At 39.2% G+C, this 22,767-nt stretch overlaps 1 long non-coding RNA gene across 1 annotated transcript; it reads left to right on the top strand.

Annotated features, from left to right (window-relative positions):
- The first annotated feature begins 223 nt into the window (after positions 1-223).
- Positions 224-19,866, top strand: LOC118996637 (uncharacterized). Its single transcript, XR_005068532.1, has 3 exons — positions 224-237; positions 3,926-3,932; positions 19,790-19,866. It is a non-coding gene; the product is annotated as an uncharacterized LOC118996637 (long non-coding RNA).
- The last annotated feature ends 2,901 nt before the right edge of the window (positions 19,867-22,767 follow it).

Consider the following 22,767-nt stretch of genomic DNA (forward strand, 5'->3'; position numbering starts at 1 on the left):
CCTTCCATTCTAAATGAAAGCTTTGCTGGATAAAGCAATCTTGGGTGTAGGTCTTTGGATTTCATGACTTGGAATACTTCTTTCCAGCCCCTTCTTGCCTGTAAGGTCTCTTTTGAGAAATCCGCTGACAGTCTTATGGGAACTCCTTTGTAGGTGACTGTCCCCTTATCCCTTGATGCTTCTAGGATTCTCTCCTTCATTTTGGTCTTGGCTAATGTAATTATGATGTGCCTTGGTGTGTTCCTTCTTGGGTCCAACTTCTTTGGCACTCTCTGAGCTTCCTGGGTTTCCTGGAAGTCTATTGCCTTTGCCAGACGGGGGAAGTTCTCCTTTATTATTTGTTCAAATAAGTTTTCCACTCATAGCTGTTTCTTTCCCCCTTCTGGTACCCCTATAATCCGGATGTTGGAATGTTTAAAGATGTCCTGGAGGTTCCTAAGCCTCTCCTCATTGTTTTGAATTCTCATTTCTTCATTCCTTTCTGGTGGGATGTTTTGTTCTTCCTTCTGGTCCATTCCATTGATTTGAGTCCCAGTTTCCTTTCCATCACTATTGGTTTCCTGTGCATCTCCCTTCATTTCAATGAGTTTAGCCTTCATATGTTCCTCTAATTTGTGACTATGTTCCTCTAATTTGTGGCTATAACCTACCAGTTCTGTGAGCATCCTGATAAATAGTGTCTTGAATTGTGCTTCTGAGAGGCTGGCAATTTCCCAGTCACTTAGAGTTATTGGCTCTGGGACTTTGAGTTCTTCTTTCACCATCTTTTGGGCTGTTTGTGCCTATTCCATAGCAGGATCGGAGCCCTAAAGTGTTCACTAGAACAGCGCAACTAAGTTGCTGGGTTGTGATGCTGTATGTGGGGGCGGTGTCAAAGAGGGACAATGGCTTCCCATCTGCCGCCACGGCCCCGGCGCCGCAGCCACCACCGTCACCAGGCCCACGCGTTTCGTTGCACTGCACGCGAGTGTGCCACCGCCGTCAGCCCTCCACCACTGGGTTCGCCCCCTGGGGCCTGTGTGGCCCATCTCACTGTGTGCGAATGTGCGACTGCGGTCAGTCTGCCCCACACCCTGACTGGTTCTGGGCTGCCTGCACGCCTAGGTTGGGGGATCTGTCCTGCCCGACCCAGCTCCGCTGCTGGCTCCGCCTCTCTTACCGTCCCCATTGAATGGTTCGTAGTTGTCGGACTTCCGTATAATTCCGTTTTCTGGTCTTTGGGTGTGTCCTAGTTCTCCAAACCTTTGTTGTGTTCAAACTTGGTTGTGGGAGAAGGCACAGTGTTTCCACCTATGCCTCCATCTTGGCAGAAGTCTCCAGGCTATCATTTAAAATCAAAGGAGAAATAAGGAGATTCCCAGACAAGAGAAAGCTAAAGGAGTTTGTTATCACCAAACTAATACTGCAACAAATGTTAAAAGCCTTGCTTCAAGAAGAAGAGAAAGGAAAAAAACCCAGAGGAAATAGTCTAACAATAAAATGGCATTATATATGAATCTATGAAAAATCACCTTAAATGTAAATGGTTTCAATGCACCAACCAAAAAACAGAGGACAGCTGAATGGATTAAAAAAAGAAGAGCTATATATGTGCTGCCTCCAAGAGACCCATCTCAGATCAAAACACATACACAGAGTAAAAGAAAAGGGTTGAACAAAGACAATTCATGCAAATGGAAAAGAGAAAAAGCTGGGGTAGTAGTACTTATACATGACAAAATAGACCTTAAAACCAAAGCTATAGTAAGAGACAAAGAAGCACACTACACAGTGATAAAGAGAACAATCCAATAAGAGGATATCACCCTATAAACATTTATACACCCAACATAAGAGCAACTAAAAATGTAAAGCAAATCTTGATGGAAATAAAAGCAAAGATTGATAGAAATACAGTTATAGTTGGGGATTTTGTATAAAGGACACATCGGACAAAGCCAAAAGGGGTAATATTGAGGATGGGAGGTTGGGATTGGTGAGGTGGGGGGCCGAGGTGGGATGAACATGGAGACAACTGTACCTGAACAACAATTTTAAAAAATACCACATTGACTTCAATGGATAGATCTTCTAGGCAGAAAATGAACAAGGAGACAGTGACCTTAAATGACACACTAAATCAAATGGATTTACCTGACATGTTCAGAGGACTTCACCCCAAAGGAACAGAATATACATACTTTTCAAGTGCACATGGAACATGTTTTAGGATAGAACATATGCTGGGACACAAAACAAGTCTCAATAAATTTAAAAAGATTGAAATACCATATGATCTCACCTATAAGTGGAATGTAATCAACAAAACAAGCAACCAAAATATAACTAGAGACATTGAAATTAAGAACAAACTGACAGTAACCAGAGGGGAAGTGGGAGGGGATAATGGAGGAAAACAGGAAAGAGTTTTCAGGAACATCTATATAGGACACATGTACAAAACTAAAGAGGGGGATGATCAAGGGTGGGAAGTGGGGGTGGCTGGGGTGCGGGGGGAGTCTAGGATGAAGGTTGGTAGGTCCGCTCTAGCTGCATGAGAATATTCTAAAAATTTTTCCTGTATTAGTCCACTTGGTCTGCCATAAAAAAATACCATAGATATGTAGTTTAAACCATAGATATTTGTTTTCTCACAATTGTGGAGTTTTGTAGTCCAGGATTAACATAAGATTCTGATGAGAACTCTCTCTTGGCTTATAGATGGGTACTTTCTTGCTGTGTGCTTACACGGCCTTTTTTTAGTACATGTGCATAGACAAAGAGAAATTATCTCTCTTATAAGAGTAATAGCTCTTATAAGGCCACAAATCCCACTGCATTAATACCCTATCTTTGTGATTTCATGACCTCTACTAACCTCAGTTTCCTCACAAAAGCCTTATCTTCAAATATAGTCATATTGGCAGTTAGAGCTTTAACATGAATTTTGAGGATACACAATTCAGTTCCTAAAACTTGTCAAAAATTAAGTTTTAACAAAGGTAATTATTTGTGTACCTAAACATAGAAAAGGTACAGTAAAAATATGGTATAAAAATAAAGTATATATCTGCACACATGTTGATGGTATACAAGGATGGCTGTGAAGGGATATGCCACCTAACAGAGAGTGGAAGTCAGGAAGAGGGAGGAAGGGACAGAGAGAAGAAAGAAAAAGGGAAAGAAAAGGAGAGCAAAAATTAAGAGACCCGGAGAAATAAAGCCTTAGGTGAGAAGCGATAAAATGGAGAAGGGAAGAAGAGAGAGGTACAGAGGGAGAATGGCAGGGAGGAAAGGCACTAGAAAGAGAGATACAGAGAAATGGAGGGAAGGGAGGGAAGTTTGTGTGCCAAGTGTGTATGCATGTGCATGTGCATGTGCAGGGGCTGGCATGGGCAGGTGGGAAGGGAGCTCAAGCTCCACTACTCCCCAACTTGCTCCTGTTGCTTCCTTGCCAACTCCAGGCATTAGCCACAGGCAGGTGCTGGGTGGCTGGACAGCATGTTGACCCTACTCATCCACTTAAGCTACCAAAAAAACTAACAGTAAATTCAACATTGTAGACAGGTCCTGCCTTTTCTTTCAGTATTGCAAACAAACTTCCTGCTTGTACTCTATTATAATTTTATGGGATCACCATTGTATATGTGGCCTGTCATTGACCAAAATATCATTATGCAGTGTATGACTGTATATATTTGCTATAAGTTACAATATCACAACAATATAGTTGAGAAGTCAAAGCTGATACATTAAATAATAGGTGCCTGTTAAAAGAATGCCATTAAGTGCTGGCCTGGCTGGTATAAACACTAGTGGTAGCAGGAGGAAGGGACAACTGAGTGAACAAACACAAGGAGGTAAGAATAAGTATAATGTTATTTCTGAGGATGAGGGCCCGACTACCTGATGGATGACCTTTACACAGGAGCAGGGAGAAAGGGAGTTGGTGGGTTAGGTAAGGCCAAGTATACACAGAAGTCATGGAAAGTCAGAGGAAAGCATTTCTACTTGATGTGGTAGACCAATAGCTCAACACTTGCTGAAAGGACCACATGAAAGAAAAGCCAACTGCAATCACATTGGGTTTCTGCCCTCACTTCTCTAATGAATTGCTTAGTAATCCCCAGGCATAGTGGATAGAAAATGATCTCTTTGTGAGGAAATATACATAGAAAGTGGTGGAACAACTCCAGTGTCAACCTAAGATCTCTAGGATTAAGGGAACAAATATAAAAATAGAATCTTTTTAGAAGAAAAAGGCAGTTATGCAAAGATACAAGAAGTAATAAGATTAGATCATATATATTGATTTACCCAGAACCAGAAACTTTTAGAAACTATCAATGTATAATTTCAAATCCTGTGTTTCCCAAAATGCTTATGCACTAATAATATCTAAATGATTTGAGCAGAAAGAAAATGATTTGTTTTCATTCAGCTTCCTGATTCATACATTCTTTTTTATGCTGATCAAATATAGTTGCCTCCATTTTCCCCACAACACTCTCCGCCACCCCACCCACCCACCACATTCAATCCTAGCACACCCTTTGGCTTTGTCCATGGGTCTTTATGCATATTCCTTCAAGACTCTTACTCTTCTTTCCCCCATAATCCTGCTCCCTCTCCCCTCTGGTTACTGTCAGTTTGCTCTTTATTTCAATGTCTCTGGTGATATTTTGCTTGCTTATTTGTTTTATTGACTAGGTTCTACTTATAGGTGACATCATATGGTATTTGTCTTTCACCACCTGGCTCATTTCATTTAGCATAATGCTGTCCAGTTCAGTCCATGCTGTCACAAAGGGTAGACATTCCTTCTTTCTTTCTGCTGTGTAATATTCCATTGTGTAAATGTTCCACAGTTGTTTGATCCTCTCATTTACTGATGGGCACTTATGTTACTTCCAGCACTTGGCTATTGTAAATTGTGCTGCAATGAGCATTGGGGTGCATAAGTTATTTGAATTGGTGATTCAGGATTTTTAGGGTATAATCCCAGCAGTAGAATTTCTGGGTCTAAAGGTAGTTCCTTTTTTTGAGGAAATTCCATACTATTTCCCACAGTGGCTTCATCAGTCTACATTCCTACCAACAGTTTACTACACACAACAATATTTTCACTGATATGTCCCCTAGAGCAAGAGCCATAAAGAAAAGAATAAAGGAATTGGACTTCATCAAAATAAAAATGTTTTACATGGCTAAAGAAAACAGCAGCAAGCTCTGGCTGGTGTGGCTCAATGGACTGAGCAACAGCCTGCTAACCAAAGGGTCGCTGGCCCTATTCCTAGTCAGGGCACATGCCCGGGTTGCAGGCCAGGTCCCTAGTAGAAGGCATGTGAGAGGCAACAGCACATCGATGTTTCTCTCCCTCTTTCTTTCTCACTTCCCCTCTGAAAATAAATAAAATCTTTAAAATAAAAAGAAAACATCAGCAAAATGAAAAAGGAACCAACAGTATGGGAAAATACATTTGCCAATGATTTATACACTCTTACAGCTCCTAGAGTAAGATTAACTGAATAGTCAAAAAATCTCTCTTCAGGAGTAATGCAAGACCTTAACCAAAACAGCTCTTATATATTTAAAACACTGTACTTGTACAATAAGCTACATGCCTGCACCTTCCTAGAAAGATTAATAACATCCATGATTTCAATTTTCACAGGCAGATACTATTAAGAGAGTCAGTGTCATGTAATGGTTAAGAACATGGATTTTTATGTTAGACTTGTCTGTATTTTACTCTTTGCTGTGTCAATTACTTACAATTTGACTTTGGGCAAGTTACCATCTCTGTGCCTCATTTTACTCAATTATAAATGTGATAATGATAATACCTACCACCCAGGATGTTGTAAATCAAAAATTAATGAGGCTAACATGTTTCATTTGTTCCTGGCACATGGTAAGTTTTTAGTAAATTTTAGGTACCATTATTATTACAACTCAGCCTCTCTTAAGCATCATCTTTTATTAATATTAGTTATTAATATAATTGGTTAATTGCACATAGATCTTAAGCAAAAGTATTATTGACTATAAATATGTTGTTCTTATAGCTTTGGGATAACTGCTACTGTCCTTCTTACTTGGGTGAGAAAAACACAGGTAGATTGCCATTTGCAGGCTTTGGGGTCAGATTGCCTTGGTTCTGATATAAATTCTGTTTTATACTAATAGTGTGAGCCAGAACAAGTTACTTCAACTCACTGAGCCTTTAGGGTTTCTCACCTGTGACTCAAGGATAATATTATATACCTCATAGGGTTATTGTGAGGCTTAAATGGGATAATGAGTGTAAAGTGGCACAGTTCTGGCATAGAGTAGGTGATCAATAATAGATAAATGCCACCCACTGTATCCCTTGGGAGGAAGAGTAATGAAGGATTGGAAATTCCTCCTTCCACTTAGCATAAGGGTTCTAGTGTGGAACAAGAATAAAATGGAGCTCTGAAGGTCACAGAGTCATACAATTAGACCACCCTGCTAGGGTAGATTTATAGGAAACATAAGTAAAACTGACCTAAGACAAACAAACTGTAGCTTTTTCCTTTCAGCTTTCTTGCAGCCTTTCTTTTCTGCATAGTTTGCTCTTTTTATTTCTTTTGATCCCAGTGGGTTGGCACAGTAAGACAGCATTCTCCAGGTCTTCAAAATTTGTACAGGACCAAGGTGTAGCTCAGGGGAAAGGAGATATAAAGTAAATGACTTAGCTCATTTAGGTCGTATAAAAAATGAAAAGGAGGATGAGACAGAGGGGGAAAGAGAGAACACTTTTTTTCCTATGCCCTTAATTATTTCCTCCTTTCAGGCTACATTCTAAAATCTAGTAAAGAAGGATAAGGTGTGAACCATGAAGAGAAGCACCAAAGAGTGTCATCCTCAGATCCTGCTGAGCTTGACTTCTTGTATAAGCCCAGTGCTGGATGGGGAAAAGGAGTCTTTGGCAGTATACACAGCCTTATCCAGGATTGAATAAAGAGCACTTCCCCAGTGTTATTTACCTAATGAGTACTGTACGTGTTATTTTTAAATGGCCACAAATTCACTGAAACTCCTCCCATTGAGGTTTGGAGTCTATGTTCCATCTCTTTGAGTCAAAGTGGCCTTGTGACTGCTTCAATGAATACAATGTGACAGAAGTGACACGATATTACTTTTGATGTTAAGTCATAAAAAAACGTGCAACTTCCACCTGGTTTTTTTTTTAAGATAATACCTCTGGGGGAAGCCTGTTGTACTGTAAGAAGTTCAGTAATCCTGAGACTGCTATGCTAAAGAAGCCACATGTAGACACTATAGGAAACAATGTCAGCAGATCCAGTCTTCCAGCCATTGCCACCAAAGAAACATGCATGGAAGTTAAGCCATCTTGGATCCTCCATATCTCAATTCACACCACAAGGAGCGATACAATCACCCAGCCAATCTCTACCCAAATTCCTAAACCACAGAATCCGTGAGCATAATAAGCTGTGTCACTAAGCTTGGGATGGTTTATTATGCAGCAATTGTTGTTGAAACAAATACTTAGTTAGGATCTGAAGATGGCTAGTTGAGGTTTGAGGCACCCAAAGTAACCCATTCAAATATTGTTCTATGGAACAGGACTCTGGCTTTGAGGTGATGCTTCTCTTTTGCCTCATTTTAGCTCATTTTTAAAAAGATTTTATTTACTTATCTTTAGAGAGGAAAGGAAGGAGAGAGGGAGAGAAATATCAATGTATGGTTGCCCCTTGCACGTCCCCTGCTGGGGACTGGCCTGCAACCCAGGTATATGCCCCAACCAGGACTCAAACAATGCTCCTGTGGTTCGCAGGCCCGTGCTCAATCTGCTGAACTACATCAGCCAGGGCCTCATTTTTAATAATATGTCTATGGCCAAACACCAACCATGCGGTAATAGGGCCAACTTGACTAAGGCCAAGAGTTAGGAGAGCTGAAAGAAAAAAATAAACACAGGAGGTAAATGTAGAACTTTTTACATGATTTTGAGAAGAGGAAGTGCCAAGTGGACTGGGACAAGTTTTTGAAGCTGTTACTAGCTCTCTTTATCTTTAGACTTTATCTCTGCCTGTCTCAGACCCAGGGGGACAGCCACAGGTGTCAGTTCATTCCATCATCAGCATATCTGCCTTCTCCTATTGCTTCATGTGAATTCATTCTGAAAAACTGGGAGTGATAATAACCATGATCATCTTGTTTTAAAATCTTTATGAGGGCCAGTAAAGTTGGTGCAAACTGACAAGAGGACTTAGAAATGGCAAAAGAACCAATGTATTACCATCTGGTTTTCAATCATAAACTTTGCTAATTTAAAGAAAATTGTGACATTTACAAGCAAGCATACAAGGTGAGGTTTTTACTGTTAGTTAGAATCCTAGAATTTGGGGGCATAAAGACCTTCAGAGTTCTTCTAGTCCAATTCACTCATTGTACCCATAATAACCCTGAAGCTCAGAAAGAGGAAGTGATTTGTACAAATTTAATAAACAAGTATATGGCAGGGGAAAAATTATTTTTCAGACTGGTCTTCCAGTCAAGATAGAGGCGTAAATAAATGTGTCTCACATCCTTGCACAACCAAAGCAAAAATTACAACTAGACTACAAAACAAATATTACCCAGAATTGTCAGAAAACTGAGATGTATGGAATTCTGGTAACCAAGGAATTAAACAAGCCACATTTATCCAGATAGGTAGGAGGGACAGAGAACTATCAGAAAAATTGAGCTGTATGGGAGTCAGACAACCAAAAAATTAAAGAAACCACATTTATCCAGATGGGTAGGAGTGGCAGAGATATGGAGAGGCATGGAGATATAGAACAGGCAGTCCCATATACATGGATGTTAGACAAAAATTGAGAGGGATATCTTGGGAATAAGGGGTCCCAACCACACACCAGACCAACCAGCCCACAGATCCAGCACCAGGAAGATAAGTCCTCATGACTTCTGGCTGTAAAAACTACTGGGGGTTGGGGTGGCAGAAGAAACTTCAGGATTCTTAGGAGCCTCCTCTTAAAGGGCCCACAATGAACTTAGGACTTATGTAGATGAACTCCTTCTGGATTTCAAAACCAGGGCAGTAGCTGGAAGGGCACCAATGGCACACAGGGGGGCACTGAAGTGTCTGGCATCAGGGTGAATGCTGGGGGATAGTATCCTCTTGGACAAAATTCTAGAGGCCAGGCAGCGGCATTGTCCCCTCTCTGAACCCTCCTCTACACAGAGCCATAGAACAGTGACAAAGGTTGCCCAACCTTGGCAATTACCTAAGTCTCTGCCCATTCCAACTTACTGGTGTACTTTTCTGCAATAGACCACACTACTTAAACAGGGAGTCGAAGCAGCTCTACCTAGTATATAGAAAAAAAACACAAGGAAGCTGCCAAAATAGGGAGACAAAGAAATATGGCCCTGTACTTGAACAATAATTAAATTTAGAAAAAAAAGAAATATGGCCCAAGCGAAAGAACACAAAGAAACTTCAGAAAAAGAACTAAATGAAAGGAGATAAGCAATCTATCAGATGTAGAGTTCAAAACACTGGTTATAAGGATGTTCAAGAAACTCAGTGGGTACTTCAACAGCATAAAATGATACAATCAGAAATGGAGACACTAGTTGAAATAAACAACAATTTACAGGGAATCAACAGTGGAGTGGATGAAGCTGAAAATCAAATCGATGATTTGGAACATAAAGGAGAAAAAATCAATCAGAACAGCAAGAACAAAAAAGAATTTAAAAAAATAAGCTAAGTAGCCTCTGAGAAATCTTCAAATGTAGCAATATTTGAATCATATGGGTACCAGAAGAACAAGAAGAACAAGAAATGGAAAACTTATTTGAAAAACTAATGAAAGAAAACTTACCTAATTTGGTGAGGAAAATAGACATGCAAATCTAGGAAGCTCAGAAAATCCTAAATATGATGGACAAGCAGAGGACAACACAAAGACACATCACAATTAAAATGCCAAAAGTTAAAGACAAAGAGAATCTTAAAAGCAGCAAGAGAAAATCAGACAGTTACCTATAAAGGAGTTACCCTAAGACTGTCAGCTAATTTCTCAAAAGAAACTTTGCAGGCTGGAAGGAACTGTCAAGGGAATACAAGAAAGAAAACTGTACTTGAACAAGAATTAAATTAAAAAAAAGAAATATTTAAAGTGATGAAAAGTGAGGTCCTACAACCTAAATTACTCTATCCATCAAAGCTATCATTTGGAATAGAAGGGCAGATAAAGTACTTCCCAGACAAGAAAAAGCTGAAGGAGTTCATCAATACAAAGTCATTGTTATATGAAATGTTAAAATGTCTTAAGAAAAACAAGAACATCAAAAATATGGACAACAACAAGCGGGGTGGAAATGGGGGAGGGAGGTGGGGAGGGCTGGGGTAGTGGGGAGGGCTAGGGGGAAAAGGCAGAAAACTATACTTGAGAAACAATTTTAAAAATGTTTTAAAACTATGAACATTAAAGTGACAATAAACTCACTACTATCAACAATTAAATCTAAAAAACAAACTAAGCAAACAGAGCAAACAGAAACAGAATCATACATATGAACATCATTGGAGGGTTATCATGGGGAGGGTGAAGGGGACAAATGGTGAAAAAGGTGCAGGGATTATAAAGCACAAATTGGTAGGTAAAAATAGACAGGGGGAGGTTAAGAACAGTATAGAAAATGGAGTAGCCATAGAACTTGTATACATGACCCGTGGACATGAACTAAGTGGTTGATTGCTGAAGGGAATGGGGGCACTGGGTGGAGGGAAGCAAAGGGGGAAATTGGAAGAACTGTAATAGCATAATCAATAAAGTATATTTTTAAAAAGAAAAACTTGATTTTCCAATCCTAATCCAAAGTATTCTCTACATCAATGCCTCACAAGCTTTAATGTACACACAAATCACTTGGGTATCTTGTTTTAACTGAAATGTACCATTAAGGACTAATATTCTGAACTTTTAAGTGGCTCTCAGGAGATTCCAGTGCTGCTGGTCCTTGGAATGTGTCTTGAGTCGCAAGGCTATTGGGCATAACTAATGGGAGAATCCAACAAATCTTTTCTCTAGAAATGTAACCATCACTGTGCATCTTCTGTAATTTGTGTCTTTTACCCTGAGTAGAATATTTTTTACTTGCCATCCTCTTATAATCTCCCTTCCTCTTGAAATTTTTGCCACTTGCCTTGAAATCAGCACCAGGAGATAATAATATAAGCATGCACAGGAGAAAAGATACCAAGAAATGTAATGGCATGGGTAAGTCCATTTTACTTTTCCTTAGTGGATTTTTGCAAAAGATTTGTTGAAGATGGAGGTAGAAACTGGCTTTAAAACAAGTTTGGAAGTTATTTCTGGATTTCCTGTCCCATGTATTCATGGAAAATCTAGAGTATGCACTATGAATATATAATAGTGTGCCTAGTTTTCTTGTGTGGTTTGTGTAAACTGGCCAGATTGCTTTATAGCCGCACCACATATATTTAAAAGTTATAGATGTGTGATGAGGTTTTGGTGGAAATGATTCAGAAAATTGCTTCAATACTTTATTTTGTCAGTAAAGCTCTGGCTTGTACTTACAGAAGAAGTGAATGAAGAACAGGGAAGATTATGCCTTCTATTTATACTAACCAGCCCTTTCAACTTAAGCAAGATTATTTTCCCCTCCCAATTATATGTATATGTGTGTATATATGTGTGTGTGTGTAAATTATATATATATATATATGTATATATATGTAAATTATATATATATATATATATATATTTGCATGGAAACTGGTCCTACGCCTTTCCAGCTCTGTGACCCCTATGACCTTAAGTAGTTCACTTTGTTCTCTGGAATTCAGTTCCCTCATTTGGAAAATGAGGGAGTGGACTACTAAAATTTTTATATTCCATTTACTATCTCCAGGTATGGATAGTAGTCACTGATAAGCAAGATGATAACTAAGACCTTGAAAACATCTGCTTCAACCTGGTCTTCCAGGTGCTCTTACTTCGTAATGTAGAAAATAGACACACACATTAGAAATATTTTCAGCAACAAAAATTGAAACAATGCCTTTTCTGGTTATCTCTTAGTTACCCAGAAAAATAAACCAGAAGCCTTCTCTCAATCACTAAGAGTTTTGGTAACCTGAGGCTTTCCTTTGATAAGCTTTTCTGCTTGCATCCTTAATGCTTGCTGGTGACAACAAATAGGACTAGAGGTAGGACTTGGAACAGCTGGAGTCTAGACTCAGTGGGATGCAGAATGGGCTGAAAATCATCTTTTATTGTTAGATTTCAGGAATGGCCTTGAGTGATATATGAAATATGTATGATTTCAGGAAGTGTTTAGCAGATCTTTCAAAGGAAGTTCAGATTCAAATTCCTTTGTCACCATTTAGAAAGAAAGCAGAAGAGAGGGAAATGTCAGGCTAAGATTGACTCCCTGACCTTATAACTTAGGTCTTCAAGAGTCCCCTTGGTTTACCAGTACTATGCCTCTCATGCAAGTAAGTACTCAATGTTTTAAGAACTGACTTGAATGTTTATGGTTTAGGAAGAAATTTAAAAACAAAATTATATACTAAAATATGGATTAGCCCAAGTCCAACTACATTATATCTCTATAGGTCCTCACCTTGGAGTTAGACATTACCTGTTTTATTTCTCCTTTTATTTATTTATCTATTTTGGAGGGCTACCTGGCTTGTGAGAGAAATCTAAAAGGTCTTCTAATATACCACATTATTTCACTTGGATCTAATTTTATATAAAGCAGGATTTCTTAACCTTGGCATTATTGACATTTGGAGCTGGGGGGGGATGTCTTGTGCATTTTAGGATGTTAAGCAAAATCTCTGGCCTCTACCCATTAGGTTCCAGTAACACCTTCCTCCCAGTTGTGACAGTCAAAAATGTCTCCAGACATAGCCAAAAACTTGCTGGATATGTGTGTGAGGGTATGGAGGAAATAACCCATCTTCTTCCAGTCTATCTGGACCCCATGTAAGAAGCTCATTTTTCAACTGGAGGTAATCAAAAAAATTGCTATGCATACCTTGGAGCCTGTCCAAAGATCCAGGTTACAAGGACAGAGATCATTTGTCTTAGTTGATACTTTCATCTGCCATGAGCTCTCTCCTAGAAGTTATCATCTATAACAATGATAAATGAATTACAACACAGAGCTAAGGTCTGGTCTGTTCAAGAAAGCCATTACACTTAATTTTGAGTTTTTGGTTCTGAGAAGTATTGGTGGCTTCTGTAGTTCACATAGAGATAAGAGATGAAGGAAGGCAGGGAGAGAGGGAGGCTAAAAGAAAAAAAAAGAAACAAATGGGGGGAATAGAGCATGTCTGGTCTATTCTTCACATCTTAAGAAGTAGAAACCTAAGCCAGCTCAGGAAGAATTGGCCATAAAATGTTTTTAAATGTCCACATATGGAAACTTCACACTGCAACTTTTCAATAATGGCAATTCTAATCATGATTAACCTATTTCATATAAGACTTCTATTTTCTTGAGTTATAAAAAAGGTCCACTTATTATTCATAAACCTTTTATTCCATACCATCTTAGAAAGAAAACAGAGCTGAAAATAGGAATTTTTAAGTGTGGCAGACAAAGCTGATAGCCCAGAAACCTGGGTTTTCGGCTCAAGGTCTTCTAACCAGGAGTGTGATCTTGAGCCAGTCATCCTTCTACAGCCTCGATTCTTTAAACTGGAAAATTAAAGAAAGCTGGACTGTAAAATCTCTAAGTTCTCTTTTTCTAAAACAATACATCGATTCTTTGGCTCTTAAAATGTGCTAAATAGCACCTTGGAACTTGATTTCCAAGTAACTAATGGCACCATCTTGTGGCCAGAACAAGGGTTTTTCTTTGTTTTTACGTTGACTCTCCAGATAAGGCACAGATGATAATTTGTATTTACTCAATACATTTTCTTTTGTTCTTTCTATCTATCTATTTACCTATCTACCTACCTAGCTATATATTCATCTATCCACCATATTTTTACTTTTATTGAAGTATAACACTATTCATAGGTTGATGAATATTCACAGACTGAGCACACCTAGCACCCAGATCATGAAACAGAACATTACTAGATCCCAAAGCACCAATATACCCCTTTTTAGTCACTCCTCCATACCTATAGACACAATGAATTTCATAAATGTAATGTTTTTCAAAAGGATCCAGATGCAAAGTTTACTAAAGGCTCTCCCTCCAAGAATTACCATTGTCCTGATTACTAATAGCATTAACTAGTTTTGCCTTATTTTGTACCTAAGTATAAATTGAATTTTTCAGAATGTACTCTTTTGCATAGTATCCTTTCACTCAACATTATGCTTGTGAAATTTACCCATATTGTTGCATGTGGTTGTAGAACATTCTCTTTGCTATGTAGTATTCCTCAAGAGCCTTTAAAAAGTATCTGTAATTAAATTAAATTAAGTTATATTATATTATATTTTTAGTATAACAGTAATGTAATGCACAAAATAGAAACATTACAAAAGTTACTGATAATCCTCCACTGTAAGGCAATGATCATTAATATTTTGGTATATAATAATTTTGTGTGTTAATATCTTAGAGTTAAAAACTCAATGAACATCCTTGATCACAAAATGCCTTCTGTTTTCCAGGGTATTTTCCTGTAATAGTATATGAGAACTAGGATTATTGGGTTGAAGCCTTTAGAATTAGGAGATAGCTCCAGTTTGTGCCTAGAATGCAGTGGTAAGAAGCTGGGGAAGGAACTGGTGCATACTGAGCTCTTAGTAATATATTTCTCAGACATTGTGTTGGGTGCTTTGCTGACATTCTATTATTTAATTATCACAAAAACTCTACAAGGTCCATATAAATTCCATTTTTCAGAGAGAAAAATTAGATTCAGAAAGGTTAAATAACTTGCCCAAAGGCACACAAAGAGTAAAGTGGTAGAGCCAAGATTCAGACGTGTGTCTGTCTGGCAACAAAGCCTGTGATCTTTCAACTCTACCACCCAGTCCCTAAAAATTCAATTTCAATTAGGTAACTGTGATGTGCCATTTTCTCTAATTATCTTTTCCACATGTCTGTCACAGTTCCTAAGGAACTGATGATATTCTCTGAGCAGGGGTAAATTACACTTTTCTCATCCTTTACACTGAACCAAGACTATCAGAGTAGGTTTGGTCTTCCAGTGGGCCTAAGAGACAGAGATTAGGTCCCAAGAAAATGTGAACCATGTTTTTCATTCATGTTCATACTTCTTAAATTTCCTCTACAATAAAATGAGAGTTTTCTTTTCTAATTTGTTTCCATTGTATCAACCCATCTGAGTACTCTCTCTTTCCAGTCCCACCCCTTTGACTTTTCTCCAACTTGACTGTTGTCATAGCCAGCTGTGGCACTACTGAAGTTGTTCTGTCTCTCCTTTCTGCAAAAGCTAAAGCCCTATTGCTGAGTTTTGGGATGCCCTTTTTGTTCATAGTGCAGCTACTTTCTAGTTTTTTTATTCTTTCCTCCTCCTGTTAAGTTTATGTTCTTTATTTTCCCTAACTCTTATTATTAGTACTACCACCACCACCACCACTATCACCACCACCAGTAGAATCTTAGTTGATCTCCCAGGTTACCTGCTATCACTTTGAGAAGAAGAGAATAGAGTACAGAAATGATGAGAAGGGGAAGGAGGAAAAAGGTCTGTGCTTGGGTCCATGAGAAGCCAAGGCCTCAGCTCAATTCACTTGCTGCATGTTCTCAAGAGCAACATGAGCACTCAAAACGCCTACTATGAAGACAAACCCATCCTTCTTCACTCTGGATTAGGGCCAGGGCCTGAGTGAGATATTAATATGTCCTTCTTTGTTCTGAATTGCCCAACAAGAAGGCCCTTTCTCAGAGGTGTACTTTCCAATACTCCAAAATGGCACCAAACTAAAACTCCATGCAACAATCTCAACCTGATGCTAAACTTTATATCAAGTTTTGGACACTGATGGATAACAGGCTAATAGGCATTAAAATATTATTAGTGTAAAAAACATTGCAGGAACAATTGGTTACTCATGTGCAGAAATAAATAATTACCCTTACACCTCATATGATATACAAACATTAACTCAAAATTGATCATAGACCCAAATGTTGGAGTTAAAACTATAAAGGTCTTATAAGAAAACACAGAAGTAAATCTTTTTACCCTGAGTTAGTTAATACATATGATGAAAAAGCCTGAGTGACAAAAGAAAAAGTAGAAAAATTAGACTTAATCAGAACTTAAAACTTTGTAAACCAAAAAATTAAATAACCTAGATAAAATGAACAAATTCCTAGAAACACATAAATTGCCAGAACTGACTCAAGAATAAATGGGGGATTTGGCTCAGGATGGCAGTGTAGGTAAATGCAATACTCAGATCCTCCCAAAATCACATCAAGATTATAATTAAACTACAAAACAACCATAATTCAGGACCACCTCTGAAATCTGGCTGAAAAGAAGTCCTACAATTAAGGATATAAAGAAACCACTTCATGACCTAGTTTTGTTGCAGTAGGAGGGATGAAGACATGGAACAGTCTGGTCCCACAACCACACATGGCAGATAAATATTGGGAAGGATATCTCAGCTGTGGTGGTCCTCGCTGAGGAAAAAGGAGTCTTAGACCCATACTAGGCTCCCGAGCAGAGGGTTCCAGTTCCATAAAGAAAAGCTCCCGTAACTTCTGGCTGTAAAAACCAGCAGGGAGTGTGTCTGAGTAAGGCAGAGGCCTTCTTGAGCCCCAGGCATTCATCTTACAGGGCCTGTGCATGGACTTACACGGACTCACTCTCTCTGAGCTCCAGTGCTGCAGAAACAGCTTGAAAAATACCAGAGACATACAAAGAGGAACTGAATTGTTTGGCAGCAGGGCAAGACCTGGAAGGGCAGCTTTCTCCCAGACGGAAGTGCTGGCAGAGGCCATTTGTTCCTTTGCTGAGCCATTCCCCCACATAGCTGGCAGGTGGGTGCCATATCTGAGTCTCTATAATCTAGCTAATATTGTTATCTGCCCTGGTAGGGACCCCACCCCTACCAACTTGTGGGCCCACCCTAAAATTTCTAGTGACTTTTCCACACAGTTCGTATCGGTTCATGGTTTGGACTTTCCTAAAATTTGTCAAACAAGCAGCATCTGTCCTTAGCATGCCCTGTACATCTTTCTAAGTGTCCCCAGGCCCAACACTAGCAGCAGCCTGCCTTGGTTTCTAGGTTGTCCTTACCCAGGCAACTCCAAGTCTGACACAAGTAGCAGCCCTTTGCAGACTGTTTTGTAACTCAGACCTGGTGGCCCTGTGCAGGACATAGGTGGAAGGTGACCTTGGCTTGCACATCCCAGCAGGTCCCAGAACCAGTACACCTGGTGGACAGCTTCAGACCATATTGAAGTACCACTTAACCACCTTCAAAAGTGACACACCCAAGGGGCAAACCCAGCAGGCAACAGAGCCTTGCTGAAGTAAGACCTGCTCCATAGGGCCAGCCCCTGCACAGTTGATTCTTCATGATGGTTGCAACAAGTCCTTGAAGACAATCATCCTTGGGGTAAATCCTTCCTACTGGAGTGACAACAACAATTAAGTTTCAACTACAATAGAAGAGTGTACACAGCCCACATGGGGGGGGGTACCTGGAGTGCCGAGCTCAAGTGATCAGGGAGTCTGTGCCACTGGACCCTACAGGACACCTGCTATATGAGGCCATTCTACCAAGACCAGAAGATGTAGTAGCTCTACCTAATACACAGAAACAAACACAAGAAGCCAGCTAGAATGAGGAGAAAAAGAAACATGGCCCAGATGAAAGGACAGAACAAAACCCTAGAGAGGAAAACTAAATAAAATAGAAACAAGCAATCTATCAGATGCAGAGTTCAAATACTGTTTAGAAAGATGCTCAACAAACTTAAGGGAAGAGTAGATGAACTTAGTGAGAACTTCAACAAAGAGATAGGAAACAGAAATGGAGACAGAAAACATAAAAATGAACCAGTCAGAAATGAAGTATACATGAGCTGAAATGAAGAATATATCACAGAGAATCAACAATAGAATAGATGAAGCAGACGATCAAGTCAGCAGTTTGGAAGATAAAGAAGCAGAATACATTCAGAAGAGCAAATAGAACCCACCCCACCCCCAAAATTAAGATAGCACGAGGAGCCTCTAAGACAACTTAAGCATACCAATGTTTGCATCTTGGAGGCTGGAATAAAAAGAAAGAGAGCAAGGAATTGAAAACCAATGAGAAAAAATAATGGAAAATTTTCCTAACCTGGTGAAGAAAATAGATCAAAATAGGAATAATAATATAGAAATAAATACTTATCTATCAACAATTGCTTTAATTGCAAATAGGCTACATACTCCAAGAAAATGGATTATATGTTCTAACTAAAAGAAGGGATAACAAAACAAGACATTTACATGTACTGTCTAAAAGAGACCCATTTCAGATTAAACACACACACACACAGAGAGAAAGGAATGGGATAAAAAAAGATAGTTTATGAAGATGGAAATGACTACACAGATAAAAAGGTGAAGTAGCAATACTTGTATCAAACAAAATAGACTTTAAAACAAAGGCCATATACCAAGAGACAAGGAAGGACCCAGCAATTCCACTTCTGGATATTTATCTGAAGAAACCCAAAACACTGAATTGAAAATACATACATATCCACATGTTTGTTGCAACATTATTTGCAATAGTCAAGATATGGAAACAACCTAAGCATCTATCAAGGGATGAATAGATAAAGAAGTGGTGCATATATACAATGGAATATGATACAGCCATAAGCACGAATGAAATCTTGCCATCTGCAACAGCATGATGGACATAGAGGGTATTATTCTGAGTGAAATGTCAGACAGAGGAAGGCCAATGCCATATGCTTTCACTTATATTAGGAATATAAAAAAATGAAATAAACAAAAAAATTTAAAAAGCAGACTGATAGATACAGAGAACATTTTGATGATTGCAAGATGGGAGGAGAGTTAGAAGGATGGTGAAAAGATAGAGAGATTATGAAGTACAAATTGATAGTTTCAGAATAGTCATGGGGACATAAAGTAACTATGCATAGGGATTATAGTAACTATGTATGGTGTCAGATGGGTTTAGGATTTATCAGGGTGATCACTTCGTAAGCTATATAATGTCTAATCACTGGGTTGTACACCTGAAACTAATATAATATTGTATGCCAATAATAATTAAAAAGTGAAAATTTATTTAAAGTCAGAAAAAGAATAAATGGAGGGGAGAGGAAGATGGTGTTCTAGTAGGAGGGAGCAGATTCCACTTCCCCCTACACATGGGAGAAAATCCTAGAAGATTATGGAGTAAAAGAACAAACAGCCAACAGTACCTTAGTGTATATAAAAATAAGAGACCAAAAATTGTAGCAGACATTGAAAAACCCTACGGTAAGGAGAGTGCTTCAGGACAATAAGGTCCTAGGGTCAGGAGCTGGGACCAGGGTGGCTGTAGACCCAGGCCCGTCGCTGGGTTTGCCACAGGGTCCTTGGGAGAGAGCCGGGGCAACTGCTCCCTCCCTGGCCAAACAAGCACCAGGAGAAACCTGATTGCTTGAAGTCGAAAGGAGGGGAATAAAGACTAAGTGGCAAACACAAAGGGGCTATTTGCACCCACGGAGTCTGGGGATTCCAGTTGGGGAGAGTTGAGAGTCCAGCAGTAACAGGCCCTGACCCTGATAGTCACTGGACTGGCAGGAGAATTGGGCTGTGGGAGAAGCCAGGCCACTGTATGGAGTGGCAGGCTTCAGAAGGTGGAAATTCTCAAAAAGAAAAAGTGAAATGAGAGACACTGTTTGGGGAATTCTCCTGCAGCAATTGCTCCAGCCTCCCTGCCACCCAGCTGGGCAGTGATCCTGAGGGTGCATGGAAGGTTATGCTAAAGACCCTTCACACCCCTACAGCACTAGGAACAGTGTACACCTGCAGGACCTAGGCAGTCTGGCCAAGAGCATGTGCGCACCGGCACCCCAGCCCACAGCGGTAAACCCTGTGAAAGTGCGTACTCAGGAAGGCCTGGATCCCATACTCAAGGCTATGGGGAGAGGTGCCAGGCTAGCTTCAGGGAGAGAGCACAGGCTGAGTGCAGATGCGGAAGAAAGAAAAGCCATATCAATCATTCCTCAGCCTGCTGCAGCCACCAGGACCTGAAAAACCAGTCTGGCCACTTTGAAACCACAAGGCTTTTTAAATTTTATTTTGTTTCTTAAATAATTTTTATTTTTAAATTTATTTTCCCTCTCTTTCCTTCTCTTTGTGTTATTTGTTCTTCCTTTATTTCCAATTTTATCTCTTCTTCCTTCCTTCTTCTGCTTTTTTTGATGCCTACAAGTGAGACCAAAAAAATCAAAAACAAAAACAAAAAAATGAAACTGTGAAAAGACCAGAGTTGGACCCAAAGAGGGGGCATCCCAACAGTAGAGACAGAGAGACAAATTTCACTTTGCTATTGCACAGAAGCTACAAGTTGTGGCATATTTCTATTCTTATTATTTTTTCATTATTTTTACATTTTTTATTTTTATAGTATTTTTGTAGTCTTCTTCTTTCTGTATTGTCTTGGCTGGTTATATTGTATCATTTGACAGGGTTCCCCTGATCTCTCTTTCATAGTGTATAGCTACTTTACCATCCTTCACTTCACTTGTGTTCTATTCAAGGCACTTTACTCCCTATTCATGTTATCTAGATCTCATAGATTCTGTCACATGATTGTTGCTATAATATTATTGTAAATAATAGGTGTTACAATTGCAAATACTTCAAAACACCTATCCCAGAACTAAGGCCACTTCGTGGTTTCCTCAATTCTATTACTGTAGTGGTTAACTCTATTCTCTCAGACACTACACCTATTTACTATCCTTTACTCTAACCTTACCTCAGAATCTGACCTCCCACAACCTCACTGCTTTCTAGATTCAATTTACAATCCTTCCCTCCCAAGCAAGAGTCCTATCTTCTTTCCATCCTTTCTTAAAAGCGGCTAGTTGGGTTGAAGATCATGGTTAATGCTATACATAGCCAAAGGATCTCCTATCTCTTCTCTACCAGCTGCTACTGTAAATATCATAGAATACTCTCCTGCTGTCTTAAGTAATTTTGCCTTCCCCCTCCAACTGATCACAAAAGAGAGTAGGTGAAAGCAGAACACCAGGATACTCACTGGAAGAGAAAACCCAACAACAAAGAAACCACCAACAGATAACAACTGAAGAAGGTGAAGGAGGAAGTGGAAACCACACAAAGCTCAATCCAGGACATATCTGGAAATACAACTAAATAGTGGAGAAACTACCCAGTACACACAACAAAACAAGAGCAAGAGAGAATTCTCAAAACCTTGTACACATGGAAGAACCAGCTGCAACAAAACCTGCCCTCACCAGCACAACAAAATACAAGAGGTGGTAGACAGAGTGATGCTCGGTTGACCAGCTGGTGGAAAGGACCCACCAAAGAAAGACCCAACGACAATCAAAACCCCAAAACAAACACAGAGCCAACTTAAATGACTGCCCAAGACCAGTGAGCTACGGAGATCCAGGAGATGACACCACTAAATCTCATAGCTATTCTACATAGAAGTTGACACCATAAACCCAGGGAGCCAGAAAAAAACAATTTAAGACGCTGAGGCTAACAAGAAGAGTCTCACAAACAAAGGAAAGACAAAGAAACAATCCCCAAATGAAAGGAAATAAGGGAGCATCAGAAGGAATGCTAATTGAAATAGAGGCAACCCAACTATCAGATATGGAGTTCCAAGCAGTGGTTATCAGGAAGTTCAATGAGCTCACAATGAATTACCAGAAATCACACGGAAACAACAATGAACTCATTGCAAACTATATCAACATGAAAAAGGAAATAAAGACTATCAACAAGTGCCAAGAGGAAATGAAGAATACAATATCTGAACTGAAGAACATAGTAGAAGGAATCAAAAGCAGGATCAATGAAGCAGAATATTAGATCAGCGAGCTAGAAAAAAAGGTAGAAATAAACACCCAGAAAGAGCAAGAAAAGGAAAAGAGGCTCAAAACAATGAAGAAGGATTAAGAGAAATGCAAGAGAATATGAAACATAATAATATACATATAATAGGTATACCAAAAGGAGAAGAAAAAGAGCAAGGAATAGAAAACCTATTTGAAAAAGTAATGATAGAAAACTTCTCTAATTTGATGAGAGAAAAAGTCATACGAATCCACAAACACAAAGAGTTCCAACCAAGAGGAAACCAAAGAGGCCGACTTCAAGATATATCATAATTAAAATGGCAAAATATCAAAACAAAAAGAGAATTTTAAAAGCAGCAAGGCAGAAAAAGAAAGTAACATACAAGGGAGCCCCAATAAGGTTAGCTTCTGACTTCTCAATGGAAACACTCCAAGCCAGAAGAAAATGGCAAGAAATATGCCAAGTAATGAGAATCAGAGGTCTGCAACCAAGGGTACTTTACCAAGCAAGGCACTCAATCAAGACAGAAGGCCAAATAAGAAGCTTTGAAGACAAAAGAAGTCTAAAAGAATACATGTCCATCAAACCAGCTCTGAAAGAGATGCTAAAGGGACTACATTAAGGAAAATAAGGAAAGGAGATAGAGAGAGAGGGGAACACAGGTATGAAAATGGCCATGAATAAGTACCTATCAATAATAACTTTAAACATAA

This window comes from Sturnira hondurensis, unplaced genomic scaffold (assembly GCF_014824575.4).
Source record: "Sturnira hondurensis isolate 20B ecotype Veracruz unplaced genomic scaffold, ASM1482457v3 Scaffold0011391, whole genome shotgun sequence".
In the NCBI taxonomy this organism is placed as follows: domain Eukaryota; kingdom Metazoa; phylum Chordata; class Mammalia; order Chiroptera; family Phyllostomidae; genus Sturnira; species Sturnira hondurensis.